The sequence below is a fragment of the Notamacropus eugenii genome, chromosome 5 (assembly GCF_028372415.1).
Source record: "Notamacropus eugenii isolate mMacEug1 chromosome 5, mMacEug1.pri_v2, whole genome shotgun sequence".
NCBI classification, from domain to species: Eukaryota; Metazoa; Chordata; class Mammalia; order Diprotodontia; family Macropodidae; genus Notamacropus; species Notamacropus eugenii.
In genome coordinates, this window is record NC_092876.1 from 322454052 (window position 1) to 322473176 (window position 19125).

Sequence of the window (19125 nt, forward strand, 5' to 3'; positions counted from 1 at the left end):
GACAAAACACCAACATTTGTGTGATATGGAGAAAGGCATACTTAGGGGAAAGCATGTACAACAATAAAAAGAAAGAGCTGATCAATGTGTTGGGCATGTCATTTAAAAAAATAGAAAAGTAGCAGATAAAATTTTTCACTAGTAAACACCAAAACAGAAGTCCTGAAAGTTAAACAAAATACAACATAAATAATGCCATTTGACAAACCCCCTACGATGGGGGTGAGGAATCTGTGGCTTCAAGGCCACATGTGGCCATCAAGGTCTTCAAATATGACCCTTAACTGAATCCAAACTAGAAGGATTTGTTCTGTGAAGTTTGAATTCAGTCAAAGGTCTGTATTGAGGAGCCAGAAGACCCAATATGGCCCTAAGGTCATAGGTTCCCATGCCTAATGTAGGAGCTAGTTTAAAAAAAAAAACAATAAAATAGACAAAACATTGGTTGATTAAAAACAAAACAGTGGACACCGTTGCATGACAGAGTTTTGCTACCCAGCCTGCTTCAGAGTGAAGACTTTTCTTTTCCCGCTCAACCTTGCAGGTTGCAGTTGACCAAAGAGATGATTATGGAGAAGCCAAGACCCCTGCTGGTCAGGTAGAAATTTGTGAGACAGTATTATACTCTGCTGAACCAGGCAGATATGCTGCATAGGTTTTATGGAAAGAACTCATGTTCATGGAGGTTTAGATTCCAATGGAAAACCAGTTGATGCTGTCTATGGACAAAAAGAAATTCATCAGAAAGTGATGTCCCAAAACTTTACAAGCTGTCACACTAAAATTCATCATGTGGATGCTTATGCTACCCTCAGTGACAGTGTTGTAGTCCAAGTGATGGGACTGTTGTCTAATAATAACCAGGCATTTCAGAGATTCATGCAGACATTTGTAATTGTACCAGAGGGTTCTGTTGCAAACAAATTCTATGTTCATAAGACATCTTCTGATGCTAAGATGAGATTTTTGGTGGTTTTGTCACTGAACCCCAAGAAGAATCTGAGAAATAAGTACAAGAACCAGAAAAAAGACAGCAGACTCCTGGGATAGTTCCTGATTACTCTGGAACTTTTTATGACCAGATCAGCAACAATGACCTGGAGGAACACCTCTGCCTGTTGTGGAGCCAGAGCCGGAAGCTGAACCTGAGCTGGAAGCTGAACCTGAAATTCATGAAGAAGAGTCTGAACCAGATTTGGAAGAGCCTGCTTCTGAGGACACTCAAAAGAGCTCATCTCCTGTGCCTGTGTATTCTGCTCCAGCAGCATAGTAGTACCTGAGAACATTTTCCTGGGCATCTGTGACCAGTAAGAACCTTTCACCTAGTGGAGCTGTTTCAGTGTCTGGAATACCACCCCATGTTGTTAAACTACCAGCTTCACAGGCTTGCCCAGAATCAAAACCTGAATCTCAGACACCACCACAGAGGCCCCAGAGGGATCAGAGAGTGAGGGAACAATGAACTAATATCCCACTTCAAAGGGGTCTCAGACCAATTCGTGAAGGTGGTGAACAGGGTGAGAGGGATGCAAGGAGAATTGTGGGATATCAAGACAATCATCAGCTTTTTGTTGGAAATCTTCCACACTATGTGGACAAAGCAGAACTAAAAGATTTTTTCCGAAGTTACAGGAATGTTGTGAAACTTCAAAATAATAGTGGTGGGAAGCTACCAAATTTTGGTTTTGTTCTGTTTGATGACCCAGAGCCAGTTCAGAAGCAGCAGGTCCATCATGTTTAGAGGTGAGGTGTGTTTGAACATTGAGAAAAAGATAAGAGCAACCAGAGAAGGTGATCCTCGAGATAACAGACCATGTGAACCAGGAGGCCCATGAAGTGGGCTAGGTGGTGGAAAAAGAGGGATGTCCCAGAAACTAGGATTTGGTTCTGGAAGGGGGATTGGTCAACGTCAATAAATTTGGCATGCAGATCTTCATGTGATGGCACAAACCTTTGCTCCTGCAGCACTGTGAATTTCAGCCTTGGATATCTTAGAATGTGACCCTAGCCTGTCATATAGACTGCCTACATTTGATACATTTTCAGGCTCTTATTTGTTTGTGTTAATGTGCTTTTTTGTGTGTGCTGTTTTCATTCCTCATAGTCCCTCTAAGTCCTCATCCCCAATTCCAGTTTTATGGAACAATATTTTAGGAAAAATTGCTTTTAAAAGAAGAAAAACTGAAATTCCTTGCTCACCTCAAATATACAGACTAGATTTTATTCTGTTTCTTTTTTTTTTTTACAACAGTGATTTTATCCCAAAGGATTATATCTTTTGCTTATAACTGATATTGGAATAATTTTCTTTTTTCCTTTTCCATGTGTTCCAAGAATTGGTGAGAAACCCAGGATTTGGCAAACATTTTGAGGGCAAGAAAAACCCCAGTTACTTACTGAGGGCCATGACTACTTTCTGTTTTGAAGTTGTTGCCAGTGGAAAAACTGACAGTCATACTTTTCTCGGTGGCATGGTTAAAAAATAAAATAAAGGGTATATATAGTCAAAAAAACAAATTTGCAGTATCAAAATGAAAAAAAAGTGAATGTATCACCCAAAACAATGAAATTAAAGCAATTATTAAGAGCTACACACACACACACACACACACACACACACACACACACACATGCACGCACACACACATACACACATACACATATATACATACAGAGACTGTAAAGAAAAATCTGATATACATTAAGGGAACCCTAACCATCTTGGTCATTCTAAGTCATTCAGTATGTGTGTATGTGTGTGTGTGTTTGTACATATGAATACACACATAAATGTACCTATACATATGTGTATATCACACATAAAGATATAGATGGATATGTATATATCTGTATATCTGTGCATACTTAAACACAGTATATATGAATATGTACACATGTGTATATAAATGATTATACACACTTACATGAATACATACACTTATATATGCATGTTTTTGAGTATATAAACACTTGGAGGACACATGAATTGGTGGAAAGAGTTCAATATAGATTATGTCATCCCCAAACGTTCTGACCTGAAACCCCACTTTGATGATTTCAGTCAGGTCCCAACCAAGTTTCATTTCACTCCCTATTCCATTACCATTCTCTAAACAGGGTTCTTATTGTCAACACCTGTTCTTATCACAGAGTATGGTGTATAGTAAATGCTGAAGAAATGCTATTTCTTTAGTTCATTCTAGATTTCTCCAGTTGAAAGTCTTGTGCTCCTATGACCTTGGTTCAAGGTCTTGTTCTACCATTCACCAACTGTATTATTTTAAATGAATCACTTAATCAGTTTCAGTCTCATCTGTAACCTGATTTACACGTTATTCTGAGGATGAAATGATAACTTTGTAACTGTAAACCAGACCATATTTCTAGAGAGAAAAACAATTAGCAAATTCATCAATTGTATTTATTTTTCAGGCTTCTAGTCCCAAATTTTTAAATAGATACTTATTCCCTGATTAATAATCAGCACTTTAGAGAAACTTAGCATTTCACACTAGGGAACCAAGCTCAAGTAAACATACTTTCATGCGTTAATGACTCTAATCAAGGGAGAAGCCATTTACCTTAGCCTTGGGAACAGAAAACTGAGTAAAAGCACAAATTTAATTATGCTACCCATTATACATTTATAGATCACAATCTCAAGTGGACCCTCACTGCTGCTCAGCAGTATTTCTTCTCTTTCTTTTGTTGACTTCCTATTTCACTCCCTGTAATGACTGTTCTAAGTTTATTCCTCTCTCCTTAATCCCCTAAATAGCACTCTACTTAGCTATCTTTAAGCAAATGATCTAGTATTCCAAGTCTCTGAGAAGACTGAGACCACCTGACAAATGTTACCTCAACATTGTTACATTCCTCCTAAAACCTTCTCAATAACATCACCCAATCTATCTTGGTTTCTTCTTGTCTCAGAGGAAGAGCTATCTATACCTTTCTCTAAGGCTAATTCTTTACCTCTGTTAATTGTATAATGCTCTCCTACTTCTTCCAGGACCTTGTTTCAATCATCATTTTCTCTTATGCACATATCTTCAAACTCTCCTTTGCCAATATCTCCTTATTGCCTTTGTAATTGACCAGTCACATCTAACCCAATGTTTTCCCTTCCTCTGCTTCTATTTGCCCTACCTCAGATCCTTCAGGAAAATGACACTCTATCAGATTATGAAACCTCTATCCTCCCCTGGGGAAAATTTAAAAAAAAAAAAGCTTCCCCAAAGTCACAAGACTGACCAGTTGTGAAACAGCATGGTTTAATTTCTTGTATATTATAAATATCTGTGAGAAATAGCTCTTATTCCAAAGCCTGCTTGCACCATAGAAACTACTCCTCTCAATGGATGAACTGACACTTCAACTTGCCATATCTTTCAACAATGGGCAAAGGGCTTTTTAATTGATATAGCCTGTACTGGTGGGTTTTCTTTCCGATACAAAACATACACATAACCCAAAAATTAAAATTATTTCCCTTAAATTTTCCACTATATCCAGTGAGTATACTATCTTTCCCTCCTTCCCTTCACTGCAAAAAAAAAAAAAATATGATTAGACAATTTTGAGAAGAAATCAAAGTTATCTATACTCATATGAAAAATGCTCTGCATAACTATTAATTAGATCAATGCAAATTAAACATTTTGAGATCACAAGTTACACCTATCAAATTAGTTAATATGACAAAAAAATGAGAGGATATGGAAAAATTGGAAAATTAATGCACTATTATGAAATATTGCAGCCATTCAGGAGAATAATTCAGAACTACGCCAAAAAACTAGCAAACTGTGAATAAACTTTGACCCAGTAATACCATTGTTAGTTCTGTGTGTCAAATAGATCAAACGAAAAGAAAAAAACCTATTTGTGTAAAAACTATTTAAAGTAAGTCTTGTGGTAGCAAAGAATGAGAAATCAAGGGCATATTCATAAATTGGGTAATAGTTGAAGAACCTGTGATACATGATTGTGATGGTATACTACTGAGTTATAAGAAATGGTGAGCAAGATGGTTTCAGAAAAGCCTAGAAAGATTTACATGAACTGATTTGAAGTGAAATAAGCAGACTCAGGAGAACATTTTAAAAAGTAACACCAACAATATATGTTGATGGTAAACTGTGAATGATTTAGTTATTTCCAGCAATACAATGATTTAAGACAATTCCAAAGGACCCATGATGAAAAATGTTATCCATCTTCAGAGAGAGATCTGATGAATGCTGAGTGCAGATTGAAACATAATATTTTAATTTTGAATAGTAATTTATTTTTCCCAATTACATATTGATAAAAGTTTCAGGGACCAGAGTCAAGATGCTGGGGTAGAAGCAGAGAATTGTTACAGCTCTGCCTCCAAACCCCTCAGTAAACCTGTAAAAAATGACTCTAAACAAATTCTAGAGCAGCAGAAGCTACAAAATGATAGACTGAAGCAAATTTCCTGCCCAAGACAATTTGGAAGGTCAATGGGAAGGGTATATTGTACCAGGCTGGGAGCAGAGCACAGTTGATCTACACCATGGGAGCAGGCCTTAGGGGACTGAATCACTGGTGGGTGCTATGTATTCCTGATTTCTCAACCCACAAATGCTAAAGACAGCTTCAAAGGTCAGTGGAAAAGGTTCTGGCTGAGAGGAGAGGACAGTCCAAGGTGGCTGCAGCCACTGCTGAAGGAGAGGCTGCTTCTGGAGGCATCCACTTAACAAAGCTCAAAAGTCAAGTAATTGGCTGGGAAATGAGCAATCAAGCGAAAAAGAAACAGAGTATAGATTCTTACTTTTTCGGTGAAGAGGTATTTTCTTACTTCACTGATGATGAGGAGGATCAAAACATACAGTCAAAAGAAGACAACAAAGCCACATCTCCCACATCTAAAACTTCTAAGAAAAATATGAATTGGTCTCAGGCCATGAAAGAGCTCAAAAAGAATTTTGAAAATCAAGTCAAAGAAGTAGAGGAAAAATTGGGAAGAGAAATGAGAGTGATGCAAGAAAATCATGAAAAATGAGTTAACAGCTTGCTAAAGGAAATCCAAAAAATGCTGAAGAATTTAACACTTTTAAAATTAGACTAACCTAAATGGCAAAAAGAGGTCCAAAAAGCCAATGAGGAGAAGAATACCTTAAAAAAAGTAGGATGAGCCAAAAGGAAAAGGAGGTCCAAAAGCTCACTGAAGAAAATAATTCTTTAAAAATAAGAATGGAGCAAATGGAAGCTAATAACTTTTAGGTGAAATCAAGAAATTATAAAACAGAACCAAAAAAAAAAAAAAGAAGAACACAATGTGAAGTATCTCAGTGGAAAAACAACTGACCTGGAAAATAGATCCAGGAGAAATAATTTAAAAAATATTGGACTACCTGAAAGCCATGATCAATAAAAGAGCCTAGACATCATCTTTGAAGAAATTATCAAAGAAAACTGCCCTGATATTCTAGAACCAGAGGGTAAAATAGAAATGAAAAGAATCTACCAATCACCTCCTGAAAGAGATTCCAAAAGGAAAACTCAAAGGAATATTATAGCCAAATTCCAGAGTTACCAGGTGAAAGAGAAAATATTAGAAGCAGCCAGAAAGAAACAATTCAAGTACTGTGGAAACACAATCAGGATTACACAGGATTTAGCAAATTCTACACTAAGGGATAGAAGGACTTGGAATATGATATCCCAGAAGTCAAAGGAGATAGGATTAAAACAAAGAATCACTTATCCAGCACAACTAAGTATAATATTTCAGGGGGAAAAAATGGAACTTCAATGAAATAGAGGATTTTCAAGCATTCTTGTTGAAAAGACCAGAGTTGATCAGAAAATTTGACTTTCAAATACAAGAATCAAGAGAAGCATGAAAAGGTAAACAGGAAAGAGAAACTATAAGGAACTTATTAAAGTTTTACTGTCAACATGCCTACATGGAGAGATGATATTGGCAGCTCATGAGACTTTTCTTTGTATTAGGATAGTTAGAGGGAATATATGTAGGTATATATTCATACACACACACACATATACACTTATACATGTATATGTGTATTCTTATGTGTGTGTATTAGACAGATAGATAAAGAGAGAGAGAAAGAGAGAGATTGAGAGACAGAAGGCACAGGGTGAGTTCAACATGAAGGGATTATATTTAAAAAAGAAAATTAAGGGTTAAGAGGAATGTACTAGGAGAAAGAGAAAGGGAGAGGTAGAATGTAGTAAATTATCTCACATAAAAGAGGAAAGCAAAAGCTTCTACAATGGAGGGGATATAGGGGTAGATGAGAAGGAATAAGTGAACCTTCCTTTCATCATATTTTGCTTCAGGTGGGAATAAAATACGCACTCAATTGGGTATGGAAGTTTATCTTATCCTACAGGAAAGCAGGAGGGAAGAGGATGAGAGAGGAGGGATAATAGAAGGGACAGCAGAATGGGGGAAGGGATAATCAGAAGCAAACACTTTGATAGAGGGACAAGTCAAAGGAGAGAATTGAATAAATGGAGGGCAGGACAGGATAGAGGGAAATATGGTTAGTCTTTCACAACATCATTTTACAACATCTTTTACAACATAGAGGTGTTTTACACATGATCATACATATATAACCTTTACTGAATTGCTTGCCTTCTCAATGATGGTGGATAAGGAGGGGGGAAGGGAGAGAATGTGGAACTCAAAGCTTTAAAAATGAATGTTAGAGATTGTTTTTACATTCAACTAGGAAATAAGATATATAGGCAATGGTATATAGAAATTATATTACCCTACAGGAAAATAGAAGGAAAAAGAATAAGGATGGTGGTGATAGAAGGGAGGGCAGATTGGAAGAAAGGGTAATCAGAATAAACACTCTCCTGGGATAGGGGTAGGGGGGAGATGGGGAGAAAATTTGAAATTCAAAAATCTGTGTAAGTGAATGTTGAAAGCAAATAAATTTATATGAAAAAAGTTTCATCATTCAATTTTATAAGATTTTCAGTTTCAAATTTTTCTTCCTCACTATCTCTCCTCTTCTGAAAATGGTAGGCAATTTGACATAATTTACACATATGATAGCATATAAAATATAGTTCCATATTAGTCATAGTTATGACAGAAGGAATGGATCATAAAAAAAGAATAAGGTAAAAAAATATCTATATTAATCTACACTTAAAGTGTCCCAGTTCTTTATCTGGATATGGATAGAATTTTCCTTCCTGAGTCCTTTTTATTTGTCTTGGATCATTGCATTGCTGAGAAGAACTGAGTCATTCATCATACAATTTTGCTCATACTGTACAATGTTTTATTGGTTCCACTAATTTCACTTTGCATCAGTTCATGCAACTCTTTCCAGGTTTTTCTGAAATCTGCCTGTTCATCATTTCTTATTGAACAATAATATTATTCTATTACATTCATACACCACAATTTGTTCAGTCATTCTCCAATTGACTGGTATCACCTCAATTTCCATTATTTTACCACCACAAAAAGGGCTGCCATAAATATTTTTGTACATGTAAGTACTTTTCCCCCTTTCTCATGATCTCTAGTAATGGTATTGCTAGATCAAAGAGTTTGCCATTTAAGTTGCCCTTTGGCCATAGTTCCAAATTGGTTTCCAGAATGTTTAGATCACCTCACAACTCCTCCCACAGTGCATTTAGTCCCAATTTTCCCATTTCCTCTCCAACATTTATTATTCTCCACTTCTGTCACATTAGCCAATATGATACATGTGAGAGAGTATCTCAGAGTAGTTTTAATTTGTATTTTTCTAATCAAAAGTAATTTGGAGCACTTCTTCATATGCCTATAGATAGCTTTGATTTCTTCTTTTGAGAACTGCCCGTTCATATTCTATGACCATTTATCAATTGGTAAATGACTTGTATTCTTATAAATTTGACTCAGTTCTCTCTATATTTGAGAAATGAGATGTTTATCAGAGATACTTGCTGTAAAGATTGTTTCCCAGTTTTCTGTGTTCCTTCTAATCTCTGTTGCAATTTTTTGTACAAAAATCTTTTTAATTTAATATAATCAGAATGACCTATTTTACATTTTACAATGCCTCTATCTCTTATTTGATCATGAATTCTTCCCCTCCCCATAGATCTAACAGGTAGACTATTCCTTGCTCTTTTAATTTGCTTATGCTTTCACCATTGTGTCTAACGTAGCTAAATCATACACCCATTTTGACCTTACCTTGGTATATCATGTGAGATGTTGGTCTATACTCAATATCTAGCTTTTGTCCTATTGTTTTTCATTTTTTCAGCAGTTTTTGTCAAATAGTGAGTTCTTATCTCAAAGATTGGGGTCTTTAGGTTTATTGAACTCTAGGTTACTATGGTCATTGACTACTGTGTCTGATGTGCCTAATCTATTCCACTGATCCACCACTATATTTCTTAGCCAGTATCAGATAGTTTTGAATTTTACTGCTTTATAATATAGTTTGAGATCTGGTATTGCTAGAGCACCTTCCTTAGTATATTTTCATTAATTCCCGTGATATTCTAGACCTTTTGTTCTTCCAGGTGAATTTTGTTATTTTTTTCTAACTCTATCAAATAATTTTTTTTTTTTGGAGTGGTCTGAGGGTTTTGTTTCTCGTCATTCTATGGCAGTGTACAAAAAAGCCAGAAGACAAAGGAAATAAAAGGGCTAGGTAACATAATTTATGCCTGGCGGTATTTTGCAGCACTTTCTCCACCATAGCTTATAGATAATGTTCTCTTGGAAGGAAGGTCTCTGGGTGCCCAGCTGGGCATTGGCCTCAGGCCTACCTACTGACACTTGACAAACCTTTTCAGATCTTCCAGAAAGTTGATGTACTCCTGGTGCTCTAAGGCCGTGCTCAACTTGCTCAGTTCGTCTGCACAGTCAGCCAGGAAGTCCAGTTCAGAGAATCTGTGTTGAGTGTGTAGTTTATATCCTTCTAGTCAGATTCAGTGGTGGGCTGAAAGCTAACTTTCCACATTGAGAAGATACCATTTTCCTCTTCTCCTTACTATCCAACCTCATCCTCTGGATGGCGGCAGTCCAGCACAAGGGCCTTCTTGGTTTCGTCCTTTACAACCTCCACCACAAAGTCTGGGGTTGATGTCAGTTCAGGCTCTTTCTAATCTTGGGCTTTCTGTCCCTCTGGTGGCTCATGTCAAATGTCGGTGGGATACTATTGCTAATATTAAATGTGACTGTGATCCTCTCCCCCGCTAATCTCCAGACTAACTTGGCCTCTATCCCTTGCACACCCAGTTAGTTCTCAAGCCCCAGACATTTTGGGGAGGGATTTGTGTTTCTGGATTTTCTTCTCCTCTTTAATTTCATCTTGTCCCCCTCAGTGTGGAGTCATAGTCCAGTGCAGGAGCATAGGGTCAGGTGCGCTGTGGAGGAGCTGCAGGAGGCAGGAGGAGTTGGGGAGCCCTAGGGGAGCCCGGGTCCCAGCCTGCTGGCGATTGCTCCTCCCAGGAGTTCTCCAAAGGCGAGGATGGGTGCTGCGACTTTGGGGCATCAGCGTAGGGAGGGGCTGCAGGGCGAAGCCTCAGGGGCAGCAGCAGAGGGGCCATGACCTAAACAAGCGGAGGGGTGTTGGAGCGACGATGGAGATGTTAAGTACCTATCAAATAATTTTTGATAGTTTGATTGGTATGGCTCTGAATAAGTAAATTGGTTTGGGCAGAATTGTCATTTTTATCATATTGGCTTGGTTTACCCATGAGCAAATGATATTTTTCCAATTGCTCAGATCTGACTTTGTGTGAGAAGTGTTTAGTAATTGTGTTCATACGGTTCCTGGGTTGGCCTTGGCAGTTAGACTCCCAGTTATTTTATATTGCTTACAGTTATTTTAAATGGAATTTCTATTTCTTCTGCTGAGCTTTGTTGGTCATATAAAGGAATGCTGATGATTTATGTGGATTTATTTTATATCCTGCAACTTTACTGAAGTTGTTAATTATTTCAAGTAGCATTTTCCTTTGTTCTCTAGGATTCTCTCAGTATATATTATCATATCACCTGCAATGAATGGTAGTTTTCCTTACTCATTGCCTATTCTAATTCCCTCAGTTTCTTTTTTCTTCTCTTATTGCTATACCTAACATTTTTAGTACAATATTGAATAATAGAGGTGATAATGTGCATCTTTGCTTCATTCCTGATCTGACTGGGAAGGCTTCTAGCTTATCCTCATTACAGGTAATAGTTACTACTGGTTTTAGATAGACACTGCTTATTATTTTAAGGAATGCTTCCTTTATTCCTGTGAGTCTAGTGTTTTTAATAGGAATGAGTGCTGTATTTTTTCAAAAAAGCTTTTTCAGCATCTATTCAGATAATCATGTGATTTCTGTTGGTTTTGTTACTGATATGGTCAATTGTATCGATACTTTTACCAATATTGAACCAACCCTACATTCTTGGTATAAATTCTACATGGTCATAGTATATATTCTTTGTGATATATTGCTATAATCACCTTGCTAGTATTTTGTTCAGATTTTTGCTTTGATATTCATTAGGGTAATTGGTCTACAATTTTCTTTCTGTTTTACCTCTTCTTGATTTAGATATCAGCACCATATTTGTGTCATGAAAAGAGTTTGGTAGATCTCTTTCACTTGTTTTCCTAAATTGTTTGTACAGCATTGGAGTTAATTGTTCTTTAAATGTTTGTCAGAATTCACTCCTGAACCCATCTGGCCTGAGGGTTTTTTTTCATGAGTAGTTCATTAATGTAATGGCTTCTTCAATTTCTTTTTTTTTTTAGGTGGGGCTATTTAGGCATTATGTTTTCTAATCTGTTAATCTAAGTAATTCATATTTTAATAAATATTCATGCTTAGATTATCAAATTTTGGGGAATATAATTGGGAAAACTATTTCCTTTATGATTGCTTTAATTTCTCCTTCCTTGGCTGTGATTTTACCCTTTTCATCTTTGATACTGGATATTTTATTTGCTTCTTTTTTTAAAAATAAAATTAACCAAGGGTTTATCTATTTTTTTCATAAAACTAGATCTTAGATTTACTTATTGGCTCAATGTCGTTTTTTTTCTTCTTCTTCTTTCAGTCTTCTTAATCTCACATTTGATTTTCAGGATTTCCAATTTGGTGCTCAATTGGGGATTTTAAATTTGTTCTTTTTCTAGGTTTTTTTTTTTTTTTAGTTGTATGCCCAATTAATTGATCTGTTCTTTTTTCCTTTTTATTAATGTAAGGATTTAGGGAAATAAATTTTTCCCTAAGTACTTCTTTGGCTGCATCACATGAATTTTGGTATGTTGTTTCATTGTTGTCATTCTCTTTAATGAAATTATTGATATTTTCTATTATTTTTTTCTTTGACCCACTTATTCTATAGGATTAAATTATTTAGTTTCCAATTAATTTTTACCCTTTTATATCTTTCCAGTGCCTTTTATTGAATGTAATTTTCATTGCATTATGATCAGAAAGAATACATTTCATACTTCTGCCTTTCTACATTTGATTTTGTCCACTTTCTGTCATATTACATGGTCAGTTTTTGTGTGGTTGCCGTGTGCTACTGAGAAAAAGGCACAGTCCTTTCTGTTCTCATTGTTTTCTCCAAAAGGCTATAATATCTAATTTTTATAATTTTCTATTTACCTCCTTAGTTTCTTTCATCATTATTTTTTGTCAGATTTATTGAATTCTGAGAGGGGGCAATTGAGATACCCCACTACTATAGTTTTGTTCTCTCTTCCTGTAACTCACTTAGCTTCTTTAAGAATCTGGATGCTATACTACTTGGTACATATATGTTTAGTACTGATATTTTTTTATGGTACCTTTTGTTTATTGTTTATGGTACCTTTTAGCAAGATGTAGTTTCCTTCCTTATCTCTTTAATTAGGTGTATTTTTGCTTTTACTTTATCTGATATCTGGATTCCTGCTGCTACTTTTTTTTAAAAATTTCATCTGAAGCATAACAGATTCTGCTCCATCTTCTTACCTTTACTCTTTTTGTGTGTCTATCTGCTTCAAGTATGTTTCTTGTAAACAACATATTATAGAATTCTGGTTTTTGGTCCACTCTGCTATACACGGGCATTTTATGAGAGAGTTCACCACATTCACATTCATAGTTATGATTACTACCTGTGAATTTCCCTCTATCCTTTCTTCCTTTCATTTGTCCTCTCTCTCCTTTCATCCTTTCCCACCTCAGCAATGTTTTGCTTCTGTCTGCTATCTCCCCTGATCGGCCCACCCTTCTGTTAGCCCATCCCTCTCCCTCTTTACTTGATCTCCTCCCCTCCTAATTTCCTGTCAGGTAAGATAGATTTAAATCATTGTGCATATCATTCCCTCTTTAAGCCAATACTCCTGAGAGTAAAGTTAAACAATACCTATTGCCAACTCTCCCATCTTCCACTCCACTGTAATAGGTCTTTCCCGCCTCTTCATGTGAAATAATTTATCCCTTTCTAACGCTCCTTTCCTTCTGCACCTATACTCCTCCTTCTCATCCCTTAAATTTTTTATGTCATTCCCTCCAATTTATCTTATATCCATGCCCTCTTTCTATGTATACTCCTTCTATCATGATTAGTAATAGAATTTTGAAGAATTACAAGAATTGGCAGAGCCAAGATGGTGGAGTAACAGCACTCAATTTCTAGAGCATTCCTGCCAAGCCCAGGCAAATGCCTGTAAAAAAAGGCTCTAAACAAATTCCGGAGCTGCAGAACCCATGGAATGACAGAGTGAATAAAATCTCCAGCCCAAGACAGCCTGGAAGGTTACCAGGAAGTGTCTATTGCAGCACACCAGGGGCAGGGCACAGTCCAGTTTGGGCTGCACCAGCACAGACAGGACCTGAGCAGGCCTTGGGGAGACTAAATCTCTTGCCCCTGTGGCAGTTTCCAGACTTCAGAACTCCAAAATGCTGAGGGCAAGTTGAAAGGTCAGCGAAAAAAGCCTGTGGGACCAGTGTGGGAGAGTAGGCCTGGCCCCAGCCTCAGAGTTGCAGAGGGGAAAGGGGGCAGAGGAACTCACAGCAGCCACAGCAGAAGCAGAGGCAGAGACAGCGACTCTTTCTGAAATGCTAGGCCCACAGATTGTGGGGGCATTGAGCTACTGACAGTACACCCTTCACTCCCACTGAAAGCAGAGATCTACCTTAACAAAGAGCTCAAAAGTCAACTAAATGGCTGGGGAAATGAGCAAAAATCAGAAAAAGAATTAGACAATAGAATCTTACTTTGGTGACAAGAAAGGCCAAAGCATGCAAAGAGAAGAAAATAAAGTCAAAGCTCCTCAATCCAAAGACTCCAAGAAAAATATGAATTGGTCTCAGGCCATGGAAGAGCTCAAAGAAGATTTTGAAAATCAATTAAGAGAAGTAGAGCAAAAAACTGGGAAGAGAAATGAGAGTGATGCAGGAAAATTATGAAAAATGGATCAACTGTTTGCTAAAGGAAACCCAAAAAAATGCTGAAGATAATAACACTTTAAAAAATAGACTAACTCAAATGGCAAAAGAAATCCAAAAAGTCAATGAGGAGAAGAATGCCCTAAAAAATAGAACTGACCAGGTGGAAAAGGAGTTCCACAAGCTCGCTGAAGAAAAGAATTCCTTAAAGATTAGAACAGAGTAGATGGAAGCTAATGACTTTACGAAAAATCAAGAAATAATAAAATAAAACCAAAGGAATGAAAAAACAGCAGACAATGTGAAATATATCATTGGAAAAACAACTGACCTGGTAAATAGATGTAGGAGAGACAATTTAAAAATTATGGGACTACCTGAAAGCCATGATCAAAAAAAAAAAAAAAAGAACAAAGACATCATCCTTCAAGAAATTATCAAGGAAATTTCTCTGATATTCTAGAACCAGAGGGTAAAATATTGAAAGAATACACTGATTATGTCCTGAAAGAGATCCAAAAAGAAAAACTGCTAGGAATTTTGTAACAAAATTCCAGAGTTCCCAGGTCAAGGAGAAAATATTGCAAGCAGCCAGAAAGAAACAATTCAAGTATTGTGGAATTATAAGCAGAATAATGCAAGATCTAGCAGCTTCTACATTAAGGGCTTGGAATATGATACTCCAAAAGTCAAGGGAGCGAGGATTAAAATCAAGAATCACCTACCCAGCAAAACTGAGTATAATACTTCAGGAGAAAAAAAATGGTCATTCAATGAAATAGAGGACTTTTGATGAAAAGACTAGAGCTGAATAGAAAATTTGACTTTCAAACACAAGAAGTAAAAGAAGCATGAAAAGGTAAACAAGAAAGAGAAATCCTAAGGGACTTACTAAAGTTGAACTGTTCACATTCCTACATGGAAAGATAATATTTGTAACTCTTAAAATTTTTCTCAGTATTTGGATTGTTGGAGGGATTATATACATATAGCCAGAGGGCATAAGGTGAGTTGAATAGGAAGGGATGATGTCAAAAAATAAAATAAAATTTAGGGGTGAGAGAGGAATATATTGGGAGGAGAAAGGGAGAAATGGAATGGCCAAATTATCTCTCATAAAAGAGGCAACAAAAAGCTTTATCAATGGAGAGGAAAAGGGGGTGAGTAGGTGAGAAGGAAAAAGTGAAGCTAACTCTCATCACCTTTGGCTTAAGGAGGGAATAACATGCACACTTAGGTTAGTATGAAAATCTATCTTATACTACAGGAAAGTAGAAGAGAAGGGAATAAGTGGGGTGGGGGGATTATAGAAGGGATGGCAAATGAGAGAAGGGGGTAGTTGCAAGTAAATACTTTTGGGGAGGGACAAAGTCAAAAGAGAGAATAGAATAAATGGGGGGCAGGATAGGATGGAGGGAAATATAGTTAGTGTTTCACAACATGACTTTTACGGAAGTCTTTTGCATAGCTACACATGTATAACCTATATTGAATTGATTGCCTTCTCAGTGGGGATGGGTGGTGAGGTAGGAAGAGAGAGAAGTTGGAACTCAACCTTTTAAAAACAAATGTTAATAATTGTTTTTACATCCAACTGGGAAATAAGAAATATAGGTAATGGAGTATGGAAATCTATCTTGCCCTAAAAGAAACTAGAGGAAATGGGGATAAGGAAAAAGAGGGATGTGATAGAAGGGAGGACAGATTGGGGAAAGAGGTAATCAGAATGCACAGTGTCTTGAGGTGGGAGGAGGGGAGAGATGGGAAGAAAATTTGGAATTCAAAATCTTGTGGAAATGAATGTTGAAAATTGAAAATACATAAATAAATTTTAAAAAGAGAATTGCAAGTGTCATCTTCCCCTGTAGGGAAGTAAATATTTTAGCTCTGTTGAATCCTTTATTTTCATTTTCCTTTCTACTTGTTTATTCTTCTCTTGAGTCTTGATATTAGAGGACAAATTTTTGGTTTAGTTGTGATCTTCTCCTTATGAAAGCTTAAAATCCTTCCATTTTATTGAATGACCATTTTTTCCCTTTGACTATTATGCTTCATTTTTCTGGGTGATTCTGGGTGGTTGTAGTCCTATCTCCTTTGCCTTCCAAAATATCATGTTCCATGACTCCTTATCATTTAATGATGGAGCATCCAAGTCTTGTGTAATCCTGATTGTGACTCCCTGATATTTGAATTGTCTCTTTCTGGCCACTTATAGTACTTTTTCCTTGACCTGATAGTTTAGAAATTTGTCTGTAATGTTCTCTGCAGTTTTTATTAGAGGATCTCTTTCCTGAGGTGATCAGTGAATTCTTTCAATGCCTATTTAGTCCTCTTGTTCCAAGATATCAGGGCAGTTTTTCTTGATAATTTCATGAAAGATTCTGTCCTGGTCCTCCTTTTGATTGTGACTTTCAGGTAATCTTATGTGCAGAGTACAGCCCAGGAGAGCAGACTCTTACAGACCCCCCAGACCTAGCTCTGAAAACAACAACATGCAAAGGCCTGAAACCTAGAGCAGTACCTCCCTACCCCTAGGTGAGCAGAGTCCAACTTTAACATAGAGTGTAAAACAAGAAATAGACTAGAAATATAGGTAAACAACAACCACAACATAAACTGAGCACAAAAAGCTGCTGTGTTGGCAGTGAAGAATTATATATAAACTAAAAAGAATGCAATAATATGAAAGCAGATATAAGCAAAGCCTGAAAGAAAACTGATAATTGGACCGAAGTTCATCAAGAGTCCTGGAAGGGTTATAAAAAAGAAAGTGATACAGAAAAAATATATAATAAAAGAAATGAATGATGCAAAAAAAATATGAAAAGAAAATAAACAGCTTAATAAATAAAAGAGACACAAAGAAAACAACACCTTAGAAAAACTGAAATGGCTTAATGCTAAAAAAGAAATCACAAAAATTCCCTTAAAAAAACCTCCTTAAAATGCAGAATAAGCCAAGAAAAGGGTGGTACAGAAAATCAGTGAAGATCTTCTTAAAAAGCACATTTGGCCAAAAGAGAAAAAAAAAAAAGAGGTATAAGTGTTCATTTAAAAAACATTGCTTAAAAACTGGATTTGGTAAGTGGAAGCTAATGACTCAATGAGATATAAAGAAGCAACAAAAACAAAGTCAATAGAATGAAAAAATAGAAATATATATGAAATATATCATGGGAAAAATAATTGGCCTGAAAAATAGGTCAAGGAGAGATAATTTAAGAGTAATTTTACTACCTGAAAGCCATGATAAACAAATGAACCTACATAACTTATTTCAAGAAATTGTAAAGGAAAACTGCCCTGATATCTTAGATCTAGAAGGTTAAATGGAAATTTAAATAACCCCCTTAATCATCTCCAGAAATATATCCCAAAATAAAAAAAATCTCAGAATATAATTGATAAATTTCAATGTTCCTAGGTCAAAGAGAAAATATGTAAGCAACCACAAAAAAAATTATCATGGAGCTACATCAAGATCACACAAAATTCAGAAGTTTTCACGTTAAAGGAGTAGAGGACCTGTTTCAGAGGTCAAAGAAGCTACTAATACAACCTCTAATACTAATATAACCTCTCTACCAAAAAATGAATATAATTCTTTATGGGAAAATCGGACTTTTAAATCAATAGAGATCATTCAGATATTCCCAATGAAAAGATCAGAACCGAATAGAATATGAATTTTATACTTTATTTTCAAAATTTTCAAAAAAATCTGGTTCTGGCTAGGTAATTCAGTACCGTGTCAGTGTAATAGATTAGGCAAACCATACAATGTAGTAAATGACCATAGTAATCTAGTATAAACCCAAAGATCCAAATTTTGGGGAGGGATAAAAAAATTACTATTTGATAAAAATTCTTGAAGGAAGGAAAGCGATTAGCTATAAACTAGATTTAGACCAGCACCTCATACCACGTACCAGTAAAAGTTAAAATGGAACAAATTATAGTATGTAATTGTGATTCAATGCTATTATGCCACAAGAAAGGATGAAGAGAATGGTTTCAGAAAATCCTGGGAAGACATGTATGCATCAATAAAAAATGAAGAGATCAGAACCAGGAAAATATTGTATCCACTAAAATCGATATTGCAATGATAAGCAAATGTGAAAATTTAGATAACTGATAGCAATGATCCAAGACAATTGCAAAAAAACCTAACAGTAAAATATTCTATCCACCTCCACAGAGAAAATTGATTGTCTCCAGATTGATACATGGTTTTTTTTCACTTTATTTTTATTTTCTTTTTGCAACATGGCTAATATGGGAATGTTTCACATGGTTTCACATTTTTTCTCAATGGATGGGGAAGGGTGAGATGTAGGGAGGTATTTCAGAACTCGCTTTTTAAAATGAATGTTAAATACTGCTTCAGACATTTATTGCATTAACATGGGCCAGTTATTTAGTCTCTGTCTGATTAAGTTTCCTTATCTGTAAAATGGGGATAATAATAGGACTTACCTCCCAGGGTTGTTGTGAAGATAAAATGATTTAATTTTCATAAAGTCCTTTGCAAACCTTACAGTGTTATATAAATATTGTTATTACTGTTGTTGTCATTGTTAAAAAAAAACAAAATTTAAGACTCAGCTCTATGGATATGGGAAGATTTGTGACCAAATGAGATCAAGAGAATTGAAAGAGGTAGAACATATCATTTTGATTATATTAATTTTTTTACAAAACTAAACTAAA

General features: G+C 36.0%; 2 pseudogenes; one reads left to right on the forward strand and one right to left on the reverse strand.

Annotated features, from left to right (window-relative positions):
• Positions 1 to 563: 563 nt before the first annotated feature.
• Positions 564 to 1916, forward strand: LOC140509232 (ras GTPase-activating protein-binding protein 1 pseudogene; annotated as a pseudogene).
• Positions 1917 to 9789: 7873 nt separating this feature from the next.
• On the reverse strand, positions 9790 to 10575 carry LOC140507915 (complement component 1 Q subcomponent-binding protein, mitochondrial pseudogene; annotated as a pseudogene).
• Between the last annotated feature and the right edge of the window lie 8550 nt (positions 10576 to 19125).